We start from the raw sequence: 16242 nt of genomic DNA on the forward strand, positions 1-16242 counted from the left end.
TTACTGAAGTCCATATAGCTCACATCTATTGCTCTGCTCTCATCAATCCTCTGTATTACTTCTTCAAAAAACTCAGTCAAGTTTGTGAGACATGATTTCCCACACATGAAGCCATGTTGACTATCCCGAATCAGTCCTTGCCTTTCCAAATACATGTACATCCTATCCCTCAGGATTCCCTCCAACAACTTGCCCACTACCGAGGTCAGGCTCACCGGTCTATAGTTCCCTGGCTTGTCTTTACCGCCCTTCTTAAACAGTGGCACCACGTTTGCCAACCTCCAGTCTTCCGAGACTCACCTGTGAATATCGATGATACAAATATCTCCTGTATCCAAATGGCTAGTTCTCCCTGTATTCCATGAGATCTAACCTTACTCACCAGTCTCCCATGGGGAACTGTGTTGAATGCCTTACTGAAGTCCATATAGATCACATCTACTGCTCTGCCCTCATCAATCCTCTTTGTTACTTCTTCGAAAAACTCAGTCAAGTTTGTGAGACATGATTTCCCACACATGAAGCCATGCTGACTATCCCGAATCAGTCCTTGCCTTTCCAAATACATGTACATCCTGTCCCTCAGGATTCCCTCCAACAACTTGCCCACCACCGAGGTCAGGCTCACTGGTCAATAGTTCCCTGGCTTGTCCTTACCACCTTTCTTAAACACTATCTTGCAGATAGTACACACTTGTTGCCAACATAGAGCCAAGTAGGTATACAGTACGGAAACAGATTCTTTGGTCCAACTCGTCCATGCCTACCAGACATCCCAATCTGATCTAGTCCCAATTGTCAGCATTTGGCCCATATCCCTCGAAACGCTTCCTATTGAAATACCCTTCCAAATGTTGGTTAAATGTTGTAATTATACCAGCCTCCACCACTTCCACTGGCAGCTTTTTCCATACATGCACCACCCTCTGTGTGAAAACGTTGCCCCTCAGGTCCCTTTTATATCTCTCCCCTTGCACCTTAAATCTATGCCCTATGTTAATAGTGGGGACAGTCAATGTTGAAGGTGATAAATGGGGTGTCTATCAGATAGTCTGCTTTGATCTGAGTAGTATTGTCCAAGCAAATGCAGAGTATTACCCAATTCTACATGATGGACAGGCTTTTGGGGGCAAGTGGGAACTGAGGAACTTGCTGAAGAATGACTGTCCCTTGTGGCCACTATAGTGAAGTGCATCCTCACACAGCTCATTATGATTTAAAATCCATTGGGTAAATTTGCTGTCACCATCCTCTTTCCTGGTAGGTTCTACAGGACCAGCTTGGTTTAACCTGGTGGAGGAAAACCACTTACTAGTTTAAGAGGACAAGCCTCTTGTCTTAAACAGGATGTGAATTATTGCATCAAAGCAACCAGGTCCAAGTTGCATTGGAGTGATAGTTACTGAGACTATGACCTCAATGATCAGACTTACTCCTTTGAGATTCAAAGTTGTTGTCTTTCCTGAGTCCATGGGAGACTGGTTGATGCTTAATGCACTTCTCAGCATTAACCCTTTCAGAGTCTTACACCCTCAGGTGTAAAAACCTTACACAACCACCTGATGAAGGAGCGGTGCTCCGAAAGCTAGTGCTTCCAAATAAGCCTGTTGGACTATAACCTGGTGTTGTGTGAGTTTTAACCCTCAGGCAAAACCTACAACATTTACATTGCTGGAGAGACTAGGAAGAATGGTGACAGGAATGAGATGCTGAATGTGAGACTGGAAAAGATGTGGTTGCTTTGAGAGAGCAGGGAAGGTTGAGAAGTGGTGTGATAGAAATGGTCAAACTTGTGAAGGGCTTTGATAGAATGCATTTCCAGGCAATTGTTACCAGTGGCAGAGGGACTGAGGGCCAAAGGGTTCCAAATTTAATCTGGAAGAATCAGAAACAGCAATGGGCAACATTTTTTGTACGTTTTGATGGCCTAACAGGGCAGCAGAAGAGATTTCTTGACTTTTTGTCATGATTGCATCCAGTCTAGTAGTTTTGTTTTAATGGCAAAAGCTTGTTGAAAGCTTTATACAAACAAAGTTAATCTGTCTGGAAAGGCACAGCAGGTCAGACAGCATCTAAGAAGCAAGGAAGTCAACATTTCAGCCCAAAACATTGACTTGCCAGCTCCTCAGATACTGTCTAACCTGCTGTGCTTATCCAGCCTCACGTCTATTGACTCTGGCTTCCAGCACCTGCAGTCCTTCCTGTCTCCAAAGTTAATCTGTCTATCTTGCTGTACAAGAAGCTGTAAAAAAGACTGTTGCAAGTCATTTGACTATACCACTACTTGTAGTATAGTGTAGGTAGTGGTATAGTCAAATGACTTGCAACAGTCTTTTTTGGATTACAGAGAAGGAGATACAGTGACATGTAAAACCATTCATTCAGGAATTACCAGTAAATCCTTGATGACTCATTCCATGAATGAAAAGTGGGTATTGACCAGAACAAATGCTCAAAACCACAGGGAGGAGATGAGCTGTCTCCGAAATGCCTTAATGGAACATGACTTAGCTTTCTCGCGTGGGTCACGTGGTATTAGTCGGCATCTTAGCTTATTAGGGTTGAGATCAGAGTGGTGCTGGAAAGGCACAGCAGGTCAGGCAGCATCCGAGGAGCAGGAAAATCAACTTTTCGGGCAAAAGCCCTTGAGAGGTGGGAAGGGAAATTGGCATCTTAGCTTGTCAGCCAAGAATGGTTAAAAAGGTGAGCTGCTTCGACAGCTTGAATCATCCTGGAAGAAATACCTGTTCGGGCAGGCTGAGAATGAGGAAGGGACTGAGACAATTCAAAACGACTTGTGGTTTCCTAGGAAGTAACTAGGCATGAATCTTCCCCCTCAAACAAAATCTGCTCTCCTGCTCATCCATTTCGACAAGAAAATAACAACTATCCAATTGCTGAAGCCATCGCAGCTGATGGACCTAATTTCAAATGTTAACTCTTTCACAACAGTCACAAGGAATTGCAGCAATGGGTCCACTGGTATACCACCGAAACCGATGGGATTTTCTTCTTGTAAGTATTCTTTGGTTTTATCACTGCTTGACCTACTCTTAATAGCTGCAATTTCTTGGCAATAATTTTGTCTCCTTATCTCTAAGGAATCATCAGTAATGCCTCATAATAAATAAACCTTTATCCTGCTTCCAGACTGAGTGCTGTTCAGCTTTAAGTTGAGTCTTTACAGATTAAAGTGGGAGAGAAGGTGCTAAATGAACGATATTAATGTACACTTCACTGAGTATGTGCTGGACATTGGCCAGTTGTTAAATGTGGCAAGGGAATGGTGTAAATCCCTGACAGGAAAGAAAATGACAGGTCTACGGGGAAAGAGTGGCAGAGGATCATATTGGATAAGTATAGCAAAGAAATAGCAATCATTAAGATACACTGAATGGCCTCCCTCTGTGTTTTGAGGTACAATGACAGGCATTGCCAGGGGGGACAGTTACCAGAGGGAGGCAATGGCCTAGTGGTATTATCACTGGTCTATTAGTCCAGAGACCCTTGTAATGTTCTGGGGACCTGGGTTCAAAACCCACTGATGGTGGTGTTTGAATTCAGTAAACATCTGGGATTTGATGTCTGCGAATCCATTTTGGGAAAGCCATCTGGTTCATAAATGCCCTTTGGGGAAGGAACTTCCATCCTTCCCTGGTCTGGTGTCTCCTGACCCAAAGCAATGTAATTAACTCTTAAACTGTCCCCTGGACAATTAGGGATGGGCAATAAATGCTGGCCGAGCCAGCAATGCTCTCATCACATCAATGCGTCTTTTTTTTAAAAAAGTACTATGCTAGGAATGAGATTCATAAGATTTGCCCTTGCAATCATACAATTTTGCAAACATTTTCCTTTCCTCAGAGAAGCTGTCTCCAAGATATGGAAGATGTCTATAAAATTGTGTGATAGGCAGCACTATCTTGATGTAGAATGGCATTGGACAGGAAGAGGCCATTCACCCTTCCTGGCTTTCTGCAAAGAGCAACTCAATTGTACCCATTTCCCTTCTATAATAAAGGCAAAATGCTGTGGATACTGACACTGAAGACTTCGGAACTGGAGAAACCTCATATCGGACTCGAAATGTTAACTCTGTTTTTCTCTCTCTGTATAGATGTTGCCAAAGCTCCTGAGTTACTCCAGCATTTTCTGTGTTTGTCCCATCCATCTGCTCTTTCCTGGTATCTCTGTGTACTTTTTTAAATCTTCAGATAGTTATCCAGCATCCTTTTCAAAACTCCAATTGGATCTGCCTCCATCACACTCTCATTCTGCTTATTCCAGGTGGCGAGCACCATCTACACTACCAACCAAAACCTTTCTTCATGTCACTGGTGCTTTCTCCTTAACACTGTGACCTCAGGTTCTGACCTCCTGAGGGGCTTGATTTGCTCAGTTGGCTGGAAGGCTGGTTTGTGATCCAGAGTGACGCCAACAACATGTGTCCAATTCCAAAAACATTTAGGGTTGCCACAGAGGACTTTCCTCCTCAACCTCTCTCTTCACCTGAGGTCTGGTGACCCTCAGGTTAAACCACCACCAGTTGGCTCTGTGTGTGTGTATGTCTCTCTCTCTCTCTATTGAGATACTGGGACAATGGCCTATGGTCTAGTAGATTGTATAAATGATACAGTTTCTCCCTATCTTCTCAATTTTGAAGACCTTGTTCAAATCTCCCATCAGTCTTCTGGTGAAGCTGAAGGTGAAGGAACTCCTAGTGGATAGTGACTACAATATGATAGGGTTCACCCTGAAGTTTGAGAGGGAGAAGCCGGAATCAGATGTAACAGTATTACAGTTGAGAAAAGGCAGCTACAAAGACATGAGGGAGGAGTTGGCCAGAGTTGATTGGAAGGGGAAACGAGCAGGGAAGACAGTGGGGCAGCAACGGCAGGAGTTTCTGGGGGTAATTTGGGAGGCACTGCAGAAATTCATTCCAGAGAAGAAACATACTAAGGGGAGGGTGAGATAACCATGGCTGACAAGGGAAGTCAGGAAGAGCATAAAAGCAAAAGAAAATACAGGCATTGTGGTGAAGCTGAGCAGAAAGCCAAAAGAATTGGGAAACCTTTAAAAACCAGCAGAGGATAACTCAAAATGCAATAAGGGAAAGAGAAGATGAAATATGAGAATAAGCTAGCTAGTAATATGAAAGAAGATCACAAGAGTATTTTTAGATATCTAAAAAGGTAAGAAAGAGACAGGAGTAGATATTGGACCACTTGAAAGTCAGACTGGAGAAGTAGTAATGGGGAACAAAGAAATGATGGAGGAACTGAATCAGTATTTTGCATCAGTTTTCACAGTGGAAGACACCAGTAGCTCACCAGAACTTCAAGAGAGTCAGGGGGCAGAGATGAGTATAGTGGCCATCACTAATGAGAAGGTAATGGGGAAGCCGACAGGTCTGAAGGTGGATGCTTGGACCAGATGGACTACACCCCAGCATGATTGTGCATGTGTGTGTGTCTGTTTGTAAGAATAAGGGGTAAGCCATTCAGGACTGAGATGAGGAAGAATTTCTTCACTCAGCGAGTTGTGAACCTGTGGAATTCTCTCCCACAAGAAGCTGTTGGGCCCAGTTCATTAGGTAGATTATAGATTACATTAGATTACATTACAGTGTGGAAACAGGCCCTTCGGCCCAACAAGTCCACACCAACCCGCCGAAGCGCAACCCACCCATACCCCTACATTTACCCATTACCTAACACTACGGGCAATTTAACATGGTCAATTCACCTTACCTGCACATCTTTGGATTGTGGGAGGAAACCGGAGCACCCGGAGGAAACCCACGCAGACACGGGGAGAATGTGCAAACTCCACACAGTCAGTCGCCTGAGGCGGGAATTGAACCCGGGTCTCAGGCGCTGTGAGGCAGCAGTGCTAACCACTGTGCCACCATGCCGCCCACCATTCATTCAAGAGGGAACTGAACATGCCCCATGCAGCTAAAGGGATCAAGGAGAGAGGGTGGGAACAGGAAACTGAGACTGCATGATCAGTCATGATCATATCGAATGGTGGCACAAGCTCAAAGGACCGAATGGCCTACTCCTGCACATGGTGTGTGTGTGTGTGCGTGAGTGTGAGTGTGTGTGAGCATGATCAAGTGTGAGTGCGAGTGCGTGTGTGTTTGTGTGCGCAAGTGTGAGTGTGAGTGTGTTTGTGTGTTTAGAGTCATAGAGATGTACAGTACGGAAACAGACCCTTAGGTCCAACTCATCCACGCCGACCAGATATCCGAACCCAATCTAGTCCCACCTGCCACCACCCGGCCCATATCCCTCCAAACCCATCCTATTCATATATCCATCCAAATGCCTCTTAACTGTTTTAATTGTACCAGCCTCCACCACTTTCTCTGGCAGCTCATTCCATACCCGTACCACCCTCTGAATGAAAACGTTGCCCCTTAGGTCTCTTTTATATCTTTCTCCTCTCATCCTAAACCTATGCCCTCTAGTTCTGGACTCCCCCACCCCAGGGAAAAGACTTTGCCTATTTATCCTATCCATGCCCCTCATAATTTTGTAAACCTCTATAAAGTCACCCCTCAGCCTCCGATGCTGCAGGGAAAACAGCCCCAGCCTGTTTAGCCTCTCCCTGTAGCTCAAATCCTCTAACCCTGGCAACATTCTTGTAAATCTTTTCTGAACCTTTGCAACTTTCACAACATCTTTCTGTTAGGAAGGAGGCCAGAATTGCACGCAATATTCCAACAGTGGCCTAACCAATGTCCTGTACAGCTGCAGCATGACCTCCCAACTCCTGTACTCAATACTCTGACCAACCAAAGAAAGCATACCAAACACCTTCTTCACTATCCTATCGACCTGCGACTCCACTTTCAAGAAGCTATGAACCTGCACTTCAAGGTCTCTTTGTTCAGCAACACTCCCTAGGACCTTACCATTAAGTCTATAAATCCTGTTAAGACTTGATTTCCCAAAATGCAGCACCTCGCATTTATCTGAATTAAACTCCATCTGCCACTTTTCAGCCCATTGGCCCATCTGATCAAGATCCTGTTGTAATCTGAGGTAACTCTCTTTGCTGTCCACTACACCTCCAATTTTGGTGTCATCTGCAAGCTTACTAACTGTACCTCTTATGCTCGCACCCAAATCATTTGTGTGTGAGTGAATGTGTGTGTGAGCGTGTGTGTGTGCAAGTGTGATTGAGTGTGTGTGTGCGTATGTGTGCGCGAGTGTGTGTGTGCGCGCGCCATGCACACATGAGCGTATATGTGGAATCTCCTTGTGGCCATGAACAGTTCCAGGCAGTAGGCTGTGGAGGAGTCTTCATTAGTGACTCACTGTCCCTCTCCCACAGCTATGTTCATGAAAGGTGCCCTTGGACATGGGGGACATGGTGTCCACCAACACTCTCATTGCCTTTGTTTAGAGAGAGATGAGCACAGCAGATGTATAGATTATTTTGTCTCCACAACTCCATTTTAATTTATTGCTACCTCCTCTCTCAAACCTACGTGTAGTGATTGGAACAAGGTTGGCCAACTACATCTCATTCAGTATGAGTTCCCTGATTTGGGCTGTTAACCTATGCCAATCAGGGAGCCCTAGCTGACAGATAAACACAGGAGTCTCAGGGATTTTCCTCCCTCTACATACTGGCTCTGATCCAGCTGGTCAGGGTCCATGCGCTGTGAACATGTAAATAAAAGGTGACTTGGTGACAGGATACCGCCCTCTGTGAGCTCATTTCACAACCCTACCCTTTATTTGTCATAGCTGCACTGCTCCTGGTAGGCAGTACTTGTAATGTATTTGTTTAATTGATAGAGTGATGGGTCTTCCAAAAGGACAAGTAGTGAGCTGTATTCCTCCCCAGTAGAGATGCATTTCTGGACAGGGCAAGGATCACAAGGGAAAGGTGGAAGCTGATAGTTGTGCTAAATTATAGGTGTAGATCTGTAGATCTTGTAGATCTCTGAGAATATTTTGCTGCCTGATACAATCATCAAATATCGATGTATAAAACAAATGGTACACACTGCAACCACTGTGTCTCAGTGGTCGATGTTATATGTAGAGTTGAAAAGTGTGGCGCTGGAAAAGCACAGCAGGTCAGGCAGCATCTGAGAAGCAGGGCAGTCAATGTTTCAGGCATATGCTATTCATGCAGGCCTTATGCCCGAAACATCGATTCTCCTGCTCCTCAGATGCTGCCTGATCTGCTGTGCTTTACCAGCACCACACTTTTCAACTCTGGTCTCCATGTATCTGCAGATCACACTTTCTCCTAGATGTTTGTTATATATGGATCATGCCTTTAAGAGAGTGAATGTGCTGAGTGTACACAATGTTGTGACTCTACCTGCCTCATAATTTGCTGTGGGACTTGAAGATGTACACACAGAAATCAATTTGTTTGCTATAAGGTCTGCTTCTTAAATTATAATAATATGGAGGTGCTGCTGTTGGACTGGGGTGGACAAAGTCAGAATTCACATGGCACCAGGTTATGGTCCAACAGGTTTATTTGAAATCACAAGCTTTGAGCGCTGCCCCTTCATTGGGTGAAGTCAATTCACCGAATGAAGGAGCAGTGCTCCAAAAGCTTGTGATTTCACATAAATCTGTTGGACTGTATCCTGATTTTAACTTATAATGTATTTTACTATTTTAAATAAACTAAGTAGTCAATAGACATTATCATTAATATGACAGTGGGGGGAGTGATTGCTGAAGTTGATAGATAAGACTCTGACCAAGCAGACTGCTTTGTCTTGGATAGTATGTCAAAACCTGAAACTATTGCCATTAGATTAATATAGGTAACATTTCTGCTATTAACAATTCCTGGAACCTCATCTAATTCAAATTTTAATGCGACCACATTGCGAATGCCATACTCTGGTGGAACTGTCTACTAACCCTTCTGTGCACATTCACTTAAATACGCAGAAATCCCTTCAAGAGGCTTTGCAATTAAAGCATTAAAATATATGTCAACCTTTTTAGATCATCTCACTTTTCACAGCAATACACAGCCTCCATTAGACCCCCAGTGGCCCTCTAGTTTCCTCTTCTGATCCATTGCATCATTATTTCATTCTGCAGACATGTGGAAGGATATAACAGACCAACAGTGCTTGCCAATGCTGAGAGACTTTGACCTCACACACTTGGATAGGAAACTGGATTAACGTAGACTGTGAAATCATCCCTGAAAGGAAAATCCTTTTTTTAACTAAGCTCTGTTACACCTGTGAAGTGAAAGGTTTATTTTGACATTTCACTTGAGTCATACAGCATGGAAACAAGCCCTTTGGCCCAACTTGTCCATGCCAACCAGGTCTCCTGAACTGAACCAGTCCAAGCTGTCTGCATTTGTTTGGCACTTATCCCTCTGAACCTTTCCTATCCGTGTACCTGTCTTTTACCACTTACTCGGGCACCTCATTCCATCTACACACCACCCTGTGTGAAAAAGTTGACCCTCAGGTCCCTTTTAAATCTTTTCCCTCTCACCTTAAATTAATATCTCCTGGGTTTGGAGTCTGTGAAAAATACTTTGGTTCCTGGGAAAAGATCTTGAACTGAGTCCTAATTCCTGTTCTTCTATATTCTTGAAAAGGAAAACAAAAATCACATCCGTTACCCAAACAGTTGTCGTTTCTCTGATGACAATCAGAGACAGCTCACAGGAGATGACAGTTCAGCCTGTATTGCACCATTTAACTCCATCCTCCCACACTTCTTTGACCTGCGTTATTTCAAAAGCTGCTGCATTTTTTCAGACAACACAGCCAGGTTTGTCCAGAAGACTACAATCATTATGATACTTGAATACCACTCAAATTAAAAACAAAAGCTGAGATTGCTGGAAAAGCTCAGCAGGTCGGGCAGCAGCTGTGGAGAGAAATCAGAGTTAACGTTTTGGGTCCGGTGAGCTTTTCCAGCAGCCTCTGTTTTTGTTCCTGATTTACAGCATCCGCATCTTTCAGTTTTAATTTAGTGGACCTCTCAAATTCACCCTGGGGGCATTGTGCATGGTCTATGGATACAAGCAGGCAAATAGGGGACAAGTTGACTGTTAATTCCACTTCACTTCAGGATTAATGTTTAATCAGCAGGCGTTCTTTCTGTTTAATTCATGATGCTTGAAGTGGGACTTAGCTGACAGATTACTCAAGTGTGCTCGATGGAAAACCATTACCCGCATTCTTAGGAAATTGCCACTGTGGGTAAGAATGGATACACTCGATGTATTGACTGTGTGTAATATGCGTGCTGGAAAATGACAGTGCATTAACAGAGTCCAAGGAATATTTTGTCCCTTTTATTCTTGGCATGCGAGCAGCAATGTAATTAGGCGAGTGTTCTTTGCCATTGTGGAGAAGCAAGTCGCGATGTCTTGCTCTGTCGTTTCAGCAGGACGGTAAAAGCCAAGCAGACTGCTGAGGGTGTGAAGTCTCAGCAAGGTCAGTCTGGGTAAGGGTGGGGGCCTCAAACTGGCCTTTCCCTTCATTTTGGTTGTGAGTTGCCTTTCAGCATGCTTTCAGTTACCCAGCCACCCACCCCATTATAGAAATAATTCATTCACGGGATGAGGGTACCGCTGGACAGGCCAGCCTTTATTGCTCACCCTTACTTGTTAACAGTCAACCACATTGCTGTGGGTCTGGAGTCACGTGTGGGCCAGACCAGATAAAGGTGGCAGTTTCCTTCCCTACAGGACATCAGTGAACCAAATGGGGTTTTCCTGACAATCAAAGAACAGAGAACATTACAGCATAGGAACAGGCCCTTTGGCCCTCCAAGCCTGTACCAATCCCTCTGCTCCCTGCCCATTCACGTACCCGTCTAGATACATCTTGCATGATGTTATTGTTCCTGCCCCTACCACTTCTGCTGGCAACACATTCCAGGCACCCACCACTCTCTGTATGAAGAACCTTCCACACATATTTCCCTTAAACTTTATCCCTCTCACTTTGAACTCATGACCCCTAGTAATTGAGTCCCCCACTTTGGGAAAAAGCTTCTTGCTATCCACCCTGTCTATAACTCTCTTGATTTTGTAGGCCTCAATCAGGTCCCCCCTCAACCTCTGTCTTTCTAACAAAAAAAAATCCAAATATACTCAACTTCTCCTCATAGCTCACGCCCTCCATACCAGGCAACATCCTGGTGAATCTCCTCTGCACCCTCTCCAAAGCATCCTCATCCTTTTAGGAATGTGGCGACCAGAACTGTATGCAGTATTCCAAATGTGACCGAACCAAATTCTTATACAACTGTAACATGACCTGCCAATTCTTGTACTCAATACCCATCCAATGAAGGAAAGCATGCCGTATGCCTTCTTGACCACTCTACTGACCTCGTTGCCACGTTCAGGGAACAATGGACCTGAACATCGAGATCTCTCTGTACATCACTTTCCCCAGGGCGTTTCCATTTACCACATAGTTCACACTTGAATTGGATCTTCCAAAATGCATCACCTCACATTTGCCCAGACTGACAAGGGATTCATGGTTATCATTAAACTCTTAATTCCAGATTTTTATTGAATTCAAATTCCACCGTATGCTGTTGCGGAATTCAGACCCAGCTCCCCAGAACATTCCCTGGGTCTCTGGATTAACATCAGGCGATAATACCACTGGGCCATTGCCTTCCCCTCTGCGTCCACTCTCTCAGTGGAAAGCTTCTTATTCCAGTAATGGTGCTGGTTGCAGATGGGATGTCCATCACATGTTCTGACTATTTTATGTTTTGATTGTTGGCAAGCCACTGAAAGAGCACTTCTCAAAGCCTGGTGCACCCTAATCACTGACTAACCTCAACTGAAGATGTATTAGCCAATCCTTCACTGCCACTGGGTTAAATCCTGAACCTTCCCTCTTAACAACACTGTTAACAACAAGAGGCTTTGGCACTGTCAGCCATTGAGGACTATGAAATATCCTCCTCAGCTTTAGCTGCCCGCAGAAATTCTGATAATTCTTTACCTGCTTCACAATGACATGCAGACTGCGATCCTCACCAACGGATCTACCACAGAGCCCAATACAAGTGCAAATGGTCTTCTCTGTCTTCCTTGCTGAAACACTCCAGCCCATCCCCATCAAGCTCCACAGAGTGGAGCTAACCATCAGGATGAGCAGGAAACCTTTCAACCTTTCCTCTAGGCTAGAATCAAGAACCACCGCAACTTCTGTTATCGAGCTGCAGTACACAGAAATGCCTGCACATGCGCACACTCAGAGTGCCTGCTATAAACTGTCACTAATGCATTCAGTGAGGCCTGTAAGGGAATCGTCCTCAAACTAAACATCTGGAAAACAAAGGTTCTCTATCAGCCCACTACTGCCACACAATGTTGTCTCCTAACCATCAAATTCCACAGCGAGCCCTGGACAACACAAATCATTTACCATTCCTTGGAAGCCACCTCTCAATGTGAACAAACATTAAGGATGAAATTCAACATTGACTTCAGTGTGACAGTGCAGCCTTTGGACGCTTGAAGGACACCAAAGTCCGAAACCTCAAACCCAGCATCAAGCTACAAAGCAGCTGTGGCCACCACCCTTGTGTGCATAAGGAATGTGGATCATGTACAGCAGATACCGCAAATCCCTGGAGCATTAGCATCACTGCTGCCTTCACAATATCCTGTAAAACCACTGGCAGGGTAGGTGTACCTTTGTGATGGTCCTCTTGAGGCCATTATTCCCAGTACCAAGGCGCTGGTCACACACAACTGGTGGACCACATTGTCCGCATACCCAACACAAGCCTCCCTCAAGAAGTGGTTTGCAATGGTAAGCGATCACTAGGAGGACAGAGGAAATACTGCAAGCATATCCTGTAAGCCTCCCTAAACAAATGCAACATGCCCACCAAATTGTAGGAATCGCATGCTGTCAAACGCACAAACTCAAGAAGAAGCATCCACGTAGGCACCAACCACTTGGAGCGTCACCAAGTGGATCAAGTGGAGACCCAACAGAAACAGCAGAAAGAGCATGCAGAATCTGATGCTGCCTGAATTGCTGTGCTCTTCCAGCACCACTGATCCAGAGGCCCGAACAATATTCATGTGTTCTAATGTGCTGTGTATAGTAGCATATGCATCACTTATTTATTACACAAACTTTTGATGGTGAGCAGTGTGAGTCCTACATTCTTTCTCAAGCTCACTGCCTCACATTTCCAACAAATAAATTGGTTTTTCTTCAGACTTAAGGTGTTTTCTACTCTAGAAAAGAGTGATAAAACCTCTGCTTTCAGAGGTATAAAGGCTTCTGGATATAGTGTTCGCACCCACAAGCTGCTCAGTGACCTGGGAGCCAATCACATAGTTGTTGGTAGGCAGGAGGCCCCTCACCAAGGTGAGGTCTCATTTAAATCTTTCTCCTCTCATCTTAAAAAAACAGCCTTAGTTTTGAACTCCACTAGCCCAGGGAAAAGACCTTTGCTATTCACCCTATCCAGGTCCCTCATAATTTTATAAATCTCTCTAAGGTCACAACTCTGCTCCAGTGGAAAACAGTCCCAGGCTATCCTTACAACTCAAACTCTCCATCCTAGTAAATCTCTACTGGACCATCTCCAGCTTAATAATGTCCTTCCAATAACAGGGCGACCAGAACTGGACACAGGAAAGGCCTTACCAACATCCTGTACAGCCTCAGCATAACATCCCAACTCTTACACTCAAAGGTCTGAGCAATGAAGGCAAATGTGCTAAACACCTTCTTAACCGCCATATCGATATGTGATTGGCTTATCCCCAAAACGTCAACTCTCCTGCTCCTCAGATGCTGCCTGGCCTGCTATGCTTTACCAGCACCACACTTTTCGACTCTGACTCTCCAGCATGTGCAGTCCTCACTTTCTCCTGTCTATATGTGATGCAAACTTGAAAGAATTATGTACATGAACCCCTCGGTCCCTCTGCTCTTCAAAACTACCTACTTTTACTCATAGAAGTCCTGCCCTTGTTTGTTTTACCAAAATGCAATAGCTCATATTTATCCAATAGCTCATCTGCCACTCCTGCCACTCTATACCACCAATCTTGGTATCATCTGCAGCAGAACACTTGTTTCTGAAAGCCACTTCAAAATGGTTTTCAATTGTACGTTTAATTAATGTTTCAGTTTTGAAGACTGGAGCAGTAAAATTCACAGCCTGACAATTGCAGCATAATCAACTAGCTGTTGCTTAGTAACATTCAAAAAGGAATATAAAACAATATATTTATTTAAGAGGAAACTTATCTGCTTGTACTTTAACATTTCAGGAGAAGTGGAAACAAAATGAATTGCAATAAATTGAAGCCAACAAAGGAAGGTACAGATTTCCTTAATGTGCTGGACAACTATAACCACTCATGGGGGTTGTTACTACATTGTCAGACTGTTTATCTCATATCCAGGATTGGGGGAACAGAAATTTCCTTCAATTAAATATTGGGAAGACTGAAGCTATTGTTTTCAGTTCCCAGTCCATATTCCATTCCATAGCTCCTGACTCCAATTCTCTCTCCCTGGCAGCGAGCTGAGTTTAAGCCAGTCTGCCTGCGGCTTTGGTGTCATGCTTGACATGAGATGAGCTTCATCTTGTTACTGAGACCAACTATTTCAACCTCTGTAACGTCATCTGCTGCACCTGCTCTTCTACTGCTGAAACCCTCACCATGCCTTCACTGTTTTCAAATTCCCACTTCACCATTCTTTTTCTCTGCAGTGTTCCCCAGATCCCAAACCCTCCAAATGTGTGTATTCTTCTGGATTCTTGAGTATCCCCCATTCCAATCAGCTAGCACTGGTAGCTGTACCTTCAGCTGCTTGGGCTCTTAGCTCTAGAATTCCCCTCTCTACCTCCCTGCACCCCCCTGCCTTGCTCTTGTATGATACTCCTCAAAATCTACCTCATTTGGTCCCACCATGTTGGATGGCTCAGTTTGTTTTACAATGTTCCTGTGAAGTGCCTTGAGATATTTATTATGTTAAAGCACTACACAAATATAAGTTGTTGTTGTTGATACTGTTAAGACATAGATTAATTTGATATATAGGGCAATAATGTGCAGTTAACATGAATACGATAAATTACACATTATCTATGACATGATTACAATATTTGGGAGCACAATGATCTGGTTGCATTAATGATCTCAACGAAGGAACTAAGGGTATTATTGATAATTCTGCAGGTAAGTGGAGGGAAGGTAGTGTTGAGGAGCAGGGTGCAGAAGGACTTGGATATGCTAGGAGAGTGAGCATAGACATGGAATACAATGTGTGACAGTGTGAGGTTAAGCAGTTTGGTAGGAAGAATAGTGGTGTAAACAACTTTTTAACTGGGGTAATCCAAAATCCAAAGCACAAAGGGACTTGGGAGTCCTAATTCAGGGTCAAGAGTGTGGCGCTGGAAAAGCACAGCAGGTCAGGCAGTGTCCGAGGAGCAGGAGAATCGACATTTTGGGCATAAGCCCTTCATCAGGAATCAGTCTTAATTCAGGATTCTCTTAAGGTGAACGTGTAGGTTCAGTTGGTGGTTAGGAAAACAAATGCAACATTGGCATTAATTTCAAGTGGGCTAGAATACAAGAGTAGGCTGTATAAAATGCTGGTCAGATGGTACACCACTCCCTTCACCTCCATCCAGGGTCCCAAACACTCTTTCCAGGTGAAATAGAGCTGGAAATGTGTTGCTGGAAAAGCGCAGCAGGTCAGGCAGCATCCAGGGAACAGGAGAATCGACGTTTCGGGCATAAGCCCTTCTTCAGGCTTATGCCCGAAACATCGATTCTCCTGTTCCCTGGATGCTGCCTGACCTGCTGCGCTTTTCCAGCAACACATTTCCAGCTCTGATCTCCAGCATCTGCAGACCTCACTTTCTCCTCCAGGTGAAATAGAGGCTCACCTCCCTCTCTTCCAACCTAGTTTACTGCATCAGGTGCTCCCGACGTGGTCTTCTCTACATCAGGGAAACCGAACGTAAACTTAAGGAATGGCTCCCCGAGCATTGCAGCTGGGTCTGCAGGGACTGACCAGACCTCCCAGTCACCGCCCATTTCAATTTCCCCAACCACTCCCTTTCTGACATGACCATCCTTGGCCTCCTCCATTGCCACAATGAACCACAGTGCAAATTGGAGGAACAACATCTCATCCTCCGCCTGGGTAGTCTATAACCCAGAGGACTGAACATTGAGTTCTCCAATTTCAAATAACTTCCCTCCTCA

At 44.5% G+C, this 16242-nt stretch overlaps 1 protein-coding gene across 3 annotated transcripts in view; it reads left to right on the top strand.

Annotated features, from left to right (window-relative positions):
* Nucleotides 1-2990: 2990 nt before the first annotated feature.
* The window catches only part of lars2 (leucyl-tRNA synthetase 2, mitochondrial), a 155120-nt gene continuing 141868 nt past the window's right edge, over nt 2991-16242 (top strand). For 2 of the 3 annotated variants that reach the window (XM_043719578.1, XM_043719582.1), the window contains exon 1: nt 2992-3015. The gene's annotated coding sequence lies outside the window, so the exon portion shown is untranslated. Of the gene's footprint in view, nt 3016-16242 lie in introns of all 3 variants that reach the window. The other variant, XM_043719581.1, reaches the window with a different exon arrangement.

This window comes from Chiloscyllium plagiosum, chromosome 29 (assembly GCF_004010195.1).
Source record: "Chiloscyllium plagiosum isolate BGI_BamShark_2017 chromosome 29, ASM401019v2, whole genome shotgun sequence".
NCBI lineage: Eukaryota > Metazoa > Chordata > Chondrichthyes > Orectolobiformes > Hemiscylliidae > Chiloscyllium > Chiloscyllium plagiosum.